The sequence below is a fragment of the Mirounga angustirostris genome, unplaced genomic scaffold (assembly GCF_029215605.1).
Source record: "Mirounga angustirostris isolate CCGP_5_RB_7025 unplaced genomic scaffold, mMirAng1.0.hap1 SCAF_7, whole genome shotgun sequence".
In the NCBI taxonomy this organism is placed as follows: domain Eukaryota; kingdom Metazoa; phylum Chordata; class Mammalia; order Carnivora; family Phocidae; genus Mirounga; species Mirounga angustirostris.
The window spans coordinates 94647910-94656518 of record NW_026991715.1 but is presented as its reverse complement, the minus strand read 5'-3'; positions in this window follow the sequence as shown (position 1 = coordinate 94656518).

Here is an 8609-nt window from a genome sequence, read left to right as displayed (position 1 = left end):
CCTTGCTTCTTAATATACATTTTTAAAATTGAGTCATAACAGACAGGGAATTATACCTCAATATATGGTCAATGTACTTTATGTGTTACACCAATGACTTTAAAGGAGAGAACATTTGATCAAGTGTTTCATGTTTTTTGAATAATTAAAAATATGCAATATAATTTTCAATAGTTTTTGTAGAGAATTTAGAAATATGTCAGACTGCTGTATATTTGGGTTGAAAAATGTAGAGTCCAACTTTGGCCATCATCCCTTTAAAAAGGATGTAGAGAAATGGGAAGAGTCAAAGAAAAATGGCAGAAGTGATTAAAATCATGAAAAACAAGTCCAAGAAGAAGGAGCTTTTGCACCTTGAAAAGCAATGCTGCATAATGACTGTCACTATTAGGTTCACAAAGGGCTTTGTACAAGGTACATGCCATTCTGCTATTCACCTGAATAAGTGAACTGAATAAAAAGTAAATAGAAACGAACTTAAAGTCTAATCGTCTAGAAGGAAGAAAATGTGCAAGTTAAATAATGAAATGCACTTGAATAATGAAATGCTCAGATAAACTTCTAGTCTCCATCTGGAAGTTTCCCATGAGAATAAACAATCTTCTCTCTCTTTTGATTTTGCCATCAACAGGTCTGAAAGCAGATGACTCCGTTCCGCCAGGTAATCTGGGAGTTTGTAGATGCAGGGAGACACCTCTAGCTGCAGAAAATTAAAGTGTCATACTACATGTTGCTAACAAAGAACATATGCCTAAGAATATTCCCGGGTGACCCACAAATATTCCTGGTGGCCCACGAGGCTGAGTTCTAAAATTATAGTTTCTTTTTGGGGATTTGGGGGGGGTCATGAGACTCACAGCTTTCGGTGACTTGGATATGAAAAAGGCTTTTTGATTATCCAGTCTCATTACTTAGCATTGTGTCTTTCCAAGAATTAAAGAAACAATCCCTTTTGGAAAAGTAGAAAGGGGAGCAGAACGTAAAAAGTGAGTGAATAGCTAGCTGCATGTTGATCCAATGTCTCTGTGATCTCTTTTTCTCTAAGCCAGACTAGAGCCAAGGGCAAGTGGACTTGGAGAATCTGGTGGTCCATACCCTGCATTTATGGCCTGCTTCCCATGGCACGATTTTTTTAAAACCCTCAAGGAGTAGGATTTCATATTTCATCACCTGAATCTCCATTTTCATCTGGAAGTTTCTCCTCTTACCCAATACAGAAATTTGGCTAATGTACTCTGTAGAAAAAGGTTAACATAACAGAGCTGAGACTGTTATCTTTAAAAAGGTCTGTTTGCAAAGTTGGTCCTTAGCTGGCATGTGGGGATTTGGATTTGGGGAGAGTTCCCATTATTCCCTGATTGGTAATAGTGGCTCAGTGTGCCTAAACTGTATAAACCATGTGGTTTATGAACACCTGCCTCCCTTCTGGGAGTCTGGAATTTTGGATCGTGCTAAACAGACATTGCCAATGCGACCAGCCCCCAATAAAAATCTTGGACACTGAGTCTCTAATGAGCTTCTTGGTAGAGAACATTCCACACATTTGCCACAATTCCATGTCAGAGGAATTGAGCATACCCTGGGTGACTATAGGGGGAGAGGTCTCTGTAAGCTCGTGCCTGCTTTCCCCCAGACTTTGCCCTATGTGCTTTCTCCCTTTGTTGATTGTAATATATTACAGCTATGAGTAGGACTATATGCTGAGTCCCATGAGTCCTTTAAGAGAATCAGTGAATCCATGGGTGGTCTTGGGGGACTCCTGACACACATACTTTGGAACCCAGCAGAGCATAAGATTCACCAGTGGGGCTTTATAGATGACAGATTCCAGAATCACCCCAGACCTATTGACTCAAGATCTGTGTTTTTCAAAGCTCTCCAGCTGTTTTTGATATGAAGTCGGGTGGGAAAAGAGATGCCAAATGCCTTGGTGGAAAAAACAACAGCTGCATGAAAGCTATATTTTCTAGGAAAAAAAATAAAGAGTATGTCTGCCACATGGAAGGAAAGAGTCCAACTCAATATGATTGAGTATGAATAATGTACACAGCAGACAGAAAGCAAAATGTTTCCGTTTTTTCAATGAATGTTCTATGTTAGTGTCAAGAAGGAACAGGACAGCTTCTATTTCTGATATGGCCACAACATGACAAAAAGGTACCCAGTGATAAACATGTGGTTGAAGGTGGATGAGAATGAGGCAGTTCTTCATTGCAACTCTCAGCTTTTGAGACAGTAAGCCTTACCATTCATGCAAATGAACTAAAAGTCTTCATAGGAAAGCACAAAGTTAGACTACATGCAACCAAAGACTCTGGCCTCTGCAATAGTAGGCGGGGCAGCTGGCTTGAATGACACCTCATAAGTAGCCCTCAGGGAGGTTCAGGATATGACCCCAAAGTTTCACCAAGATCTCTCAGAGTGACAAAGGGAGAAGACTCTTCTACGAAGTAAGAGATCATCAAAGTTGTGATGTAAAAGGGCATCTGCAAACTCACTTTCCTTTCTCATTCTTAGGCGTCTTTCAGTCTGGCTCGCCGGCTTATTCTGCATCTGCACCAAGGGCCTTGCAAGTGTAGCCAGAATCCAAATTACATTGTGCTTATTATTATGTCACGGATGAAGACACATGTTTAATTTCTAAACTTTAGAAGTAGTCTTGAAGCTGGCTCTTCAGCTTGAATACTTCTACGGCCGTATTTAACAGATAAAAAATGTAGATATGTCCTCATAACATACAGAAATGGGCCATGACTGGCGAATAAACAGTTGACTCAATGAGAGAGATTTCTTTTTAGGGGAAGTAGGCAAATATGTCCCCGATGGATTTGCTTTTCAATAACAAGTTATTGAACCAATTCACCAAAATACATCTTGAAGAATCAAAATGCTCTCATTCATCAATCAAATCGTATCTATGGAAGAAAACAAAAGAAATGGGAGAGGATGACAGCAGAAAGTGATAACCACAAATATCACCAATACAAGTTAGACTCAGATGCTGTGGCATTTAAAGCCACAAACCTTAGAATGCAATAATAAAGTGAATTTTCAGAATGTAAAGAAGCCCCAGGAGAAATTATCCATTTAAAAGAACATGAGATGTACCTTTTCTAGGTTTGTATATTTCTTAAATCCTAACAAAACATTCTAATCCATTTCACAGAGGGAATCAAAGGCAAATTCTCAACAAGGGAAATAGAACCTCATTTTATCCACTCCTATAGTAATTTAAATAACTTATTCATTTATCTTTTTTCCACAAAGAATCCAATTGCGTACCCTTTCACACATATCCCGAAAGACTAATCTGGTTTAATTTAATGTAGGAGTCCAGGAATGAGAGTCAAGAGATCTGGGCCCTGCGATTAACTTAATCTCTATTTGCCTAAGTTACTAATATGTTAAATGAAACACAAATATTTGTCTTTCCTACTTCACAGGTTTGTGATAGAGTTAAACATGAGATTATAAATATAGAAGTATTTTGGAAATGTGTAATAGAAGCAGGTCCTAATTAATCTGAGACATGATTGCGCACGTATATAGAAAATTAGAACTGGGATGTAGCCAGGACATCGTGATGTCCAACCAGCTTATACGACATATTAGTAGATAAGGGTCAAAGGCATGACAGGATGCATCTGAGACCAAACACCAGGGGACATTGCCAGAACTAGAAGCCAAGTCTCGTAAGCCTGGCCTTCTTTTCACAGATTCCGTTACCTCCTCAAATGATTCTGTGCACACAGCCTCATGCTCCGTCGGCACAGAAGCAGCACTGAAAGAAGACAACATCTACAGCATAACAAAAAGTCACAACCCCATCAAACTTTAATGGCATTATCTGTGGCCTAAGTCTTGAAGATCTCTTTCAATTTGCCAGGGCTGTTGTACCCTCAGAATTTTTTGAGACAAAGGTATCCCTAGAATCTTTGCTACCCAATCAGATCCCCACGAAGGACTTCTGAAAGTCATTTTTTTTTTTTTTAGCTTACAGGCCCCACTTCCCCCCCCCCCCCCCGCCTTCTAAAAGCCCCTGCAGAGGAGATCCCCAAAACTGGCCTCCTGTCCACAAAACATACTTCTGACCTGGCTAGCTGCTCCTGGAATGCAGTTAGCAAGAAAATCCTATTTCATTTCTGCAAAGGTGAAAGATCTCAGATCATGAGCCCTCTCCACCCTGTGAATTGTTTTACAAATGCATTTGTATGTATAAGCAATGCCTTCCATGGCAATGAATCTTTTGCATTTTTAAAGGTAAGCTGTATGTTCTGACACTATAAATGGTAGTAAAGGTATTTCAAATTATCTACCATTTGCCTACTGTATTAACCAAGAGAGTACATAAAGGGCAATAAAGTTATATCTTTATCAGAAAAGCATCCAGAGCCTTGGTAAGCACTGTGCTATTACAGCACACTGTATCTGCTCCAAGTTGTATAATGTTTCCCAAATAGAACATAGGCATAAAATAACTTTTATTCTGTCTTCTGGGGGGAAATATTAAGAATAATCACCACAATGTAATCCATCAGGGGTTTTTTCATTTTGCTTCTTCTCGGGTGGTTTAGACAGACTTGCTGCTGTGAGTTACATAAAAGGATAGGAGTACATGGTGTGCAAATGCAAGTCAATAGGTATAATTTATTAAGTGTCAATCATGTACTATGCACTTAACCCTACTCTGGCTCTCATCCTGCCAATAGCCCTATAAGGTAAATGCTTATTAACCCATTTTGCAGGTAAGAACAGTAATAATAAGATTGACTGGCTGGTTCAAGGTTACACAGTTGGTCAGAGCCAAGATGTGAACTTAGGTCTATTTGGTCTCAAGACCCAAAGTTCATCCACTATACCATACCGCCTCGCTCTAATAGCAAGTTGTTAGAAGTCTCCAGAATCTGGATCTGAGTTAGACTGTAATAAAAATGAAACAAATGCAAATGTAATGAGAGCAGGTCTCCTTCACCGTCCTACCTTAGAAATATCCACTGAACTTTCCATCTCCAAAGGCAGTAACTCACAGGGGTGATAAGAAGAAGCAAATAGACTCTGGAAAGGTTAGCAGCTTACCTGAGTCAGCTTGGGTTTGTGCCCTGGCTCTGCCTGTTACTAGTTAGTTGTGTGGCCCCACTTAACCTCTTTGAACCTTATTTCCTTCTCTGTAAAAGAGGAAAAACATCCTTATAGTCTTGAATAATACGAGGGGTACGATATACTTAACACAGCACCTGGCAGACTGCTGCATGCTCATTAATGTTATCTATTTTTTACTGGAACTTTTGCTGTTAGGTTGCTGTATAAAAATAAAAGACACGTTATTGGTTAAAAAGAAATTCACAGTGTCTGGTTTAACTGGTTTGTGTTGGCACCTAATAGCTTGACACATCTTGATTTAAAAGAGCCTAAAAAACAAAGAATGGATGTCAAGCATTGGGTTTCTACTTTCAAGAACAGATGCTTTTGTTTGGGCTCAGCTAACATTGAAGTCTAGTTGGCAGCCCAAAATAGAACCCATTTGATTTCTCCTGCCAGTTTAAGTAGGAAATTGGTGCTGCTAAGATTTTGAAACTTGAGTCTTTAGAATTTCTAATTAATATGTCAGTCCCTGAAATGCACATCCCATCCTTTCTTATTTTTACATAATGAAGTTTTAGCTCTCATCCCCACCATTCCCGAACTCTTAGTTTAAAAAAGAAAATTCTAAATAGGATTACTGAAAATAAAGCAGCAGCCTGGCTACATGCAGAGCTGAAACGGGGACAATCTCTTGACAGGTCTTCTGTCCAAGGAAACCTTTTCTATTAGACCTTCAGTTTTTTTGTCTATAGCTTAATCTAAGAAAAAAAGGTAGATGTCCCTTTGGAAAGATAACACTTTAAGACATGTACCTCAGTATGAATGAAGAATGGGAGGCCTTTGGACAGGGAAGCGGGAAAGGAGAATGAGGCTGCTGGGAGATTTAGGATTTGGAAGTGACAATTTGACCAAGGGCAGGCACCACATAAAATTTCACATTAAAGAATTAAACCCCATAGTTCCAGATAAGCAAAACTAAAACACGTCTTTAGGGGAGTTTTCACTAAATATCACCTGCAGGGCTGGGTCCTTAACAGAGTAGTAACTCTTTAGGCTTAATTTTTATTTCCTAGGAAAGACTTCCCTCTCTCTGAACAGCTCACATCCCCATATTTTCTAGACTGTAGCAGTGTATGTCTTTCATTAAAAGCCCCATAACTGTAGTTTTACACCTATTTGAATAATTTGTTGGTTACTGTCTGTCTTTCTGTGAGATTTATACTTTCTAAGGGCAAGAACTCTGTTTTTATTCACTGAGTATCCCGCAGTGCCTAGCAGGGTAGCTCTCACATAAAAAGTGCCCTGTGAGAGGCGCCTGGGTGACTCAGTCAGTCATTTGCCTTTGGGTCAGGTCATGACCCCAGGGTCCTGGGATGGAGCCCCTAGTAGGGCTCCCTGCTCAGCAGGAAGTCTGCCTGTCCTTCTCCCTCTGCCCCTCCCTTTGCTCATGCTCTCTCTTTCTCTCTCTCTCTCAATAAATAAGTAAAATCTTTTTAAAAAAGTGCTCAGTGAATGTTGTTGAGTAAATGAATGCATTCATTGAATCCAGAAATATTGAACCAAATTCTGACTCTGGAGACTAGAACAGTATTTCCCCAAGCATCATTCTCTGGAGCCAAAATGCCTGGGCTTGAATCTTGGCTATAACATTTACTGGCTGTGTGATTCTAGTCACATTAATCCCCCTCTCTGTGCTTCATCTGTCAACTGAGGATAATAATAGTCCTTGCTTTGCTGGGTTGTTATCAAGATAAAATGAATTACAATATATACATTGCTTAAAGCAATGTCCTACATATAACAATGCCTGAGCAAATATAATTATTGTTATTATATTTCTTGAAATACCACTGTGGCTAATGACCTGGGGATTAAAAAAAAAAAAGCATCTTTAGTCAAATAATTTTGGAAGATACAGGATTAAATAAAGTTAAGGACCTTTCTCTGGTGCAGGACTTCTCAGAACTTTTAATATGCTAATGTGCATTATAAATGTCTAAGAGGAGAGCATAATATACAGCGTTTCCCAAGTTTATTTGACAACAGAATCCTTTTTTTTTTTAAGGTTTTATTTATTTATTTGAGAGAGAGGATGCAAGTAAGAATGAGAGAGCACAAGTAGGGGAAGCGGCAGAGGGAAAGGGAGAAGCAGGCTTCCCTCTGAGCAGGGAGCCTGAGGTGACTTGATGACTTGCGGCTTGATCCCAGGACTCTGGGATCATGACCTGAGCCAAAGGCAGACGCTTAACCAACTGAGGCACTCAGGCACACTGACAACAGAATCCTTTTTGCGAGTAAAATAGAGTATCTCATGGATACTCTATGGAACACACTTTGGGAAATGCTGAATTAGACTCCTTAGTAGCAACATAACAAGAAACAAAATTTGGGACTGGATATTTTTCAATAGTAGAGGTAATGAAGAAATACAAGAATAACAAGAAAGTAACTCGTTCTTAAAATTTAATTAATGAGACATACATGGAAAAAAGATCTAGCCTTAAGCTTTTAGAACATTGCACCTGAACCAAGATAAGAGACCCTTGGAGCACCTGAGAGCAGAGTCTGCAGCTGAAGCCAGATGCAGCTTGAAGAGTTCAAGTACAGGAAAAGGTAGAGCGCCCTACTTAAAGGTTCACGTTTTGAAAAGAAGTACATTGTGCATGGTGCTATGCAGTTAGGAACTAGTATCTGCCCTTCTCTTCCTTTCCCCCCAGATGACTTAAGTAGATGTATTAGTTTGCTAGGGCTGTCTTTCTGCCTGGGCAGATGAAACAACAAAATTTATTTTCTCACAATTCTGGAGGTTAGAAGTCCAAGACCAAGGTGATCTCAGGGTTGATTTCTTCTGAGATCTCTCTCCTTGTAGGTGGCCGTCTTCTTCCTATGCCTTCACATGGTCTTCCCTCTGTGTGTGTCGGTGTCCTAATCTCCTCTTCTTATAAAGACACCAGCCATATTGGGTTAGGGACCACCCAAATGCCCTCATTTTAACCTCACTGTCTCTTTAAAGAGCCTATTTCCAAATATAGCGCCCCCTGAGGTACTGGAGGTTAGGACCTCAACATATGCATTTAGGGCAGAGATGACGGGAATGGCACAGTCCATCCCATAATACCAGACCTGACTCCTCTCACTGGCCCCTTTAAGACTCTTTAAGGATGGGCACCGGGTTACTCTGTGTCCTGCTCAATTTCCTGCACTACAAATACAAAAAAGAAAAAATATTTAAGCTCTCTGCTAAGTTATCTATCACTCTTGTTTCTTATCCAATTTTTCTCCAACTATTTTAGATCTTACTCTGTCTCCCCCAACCCAAGCGTGCCCCTGAGACTCGGGCCCTTTGGTACCATCCAGTGTCCCTTTGAGAAGAACTGTAGTGACATGTGGTTTCCCAGCTGATTCCCAGAGCCCATCCTTAAAGAGTTTTTGTACCACTTTACCCACCCATCTTTTCCAAACCTGATAACTTCCTCAGCTGCCAAGGATCTCCCATCACATTACAAAGATTTAAAACCCACAGACTC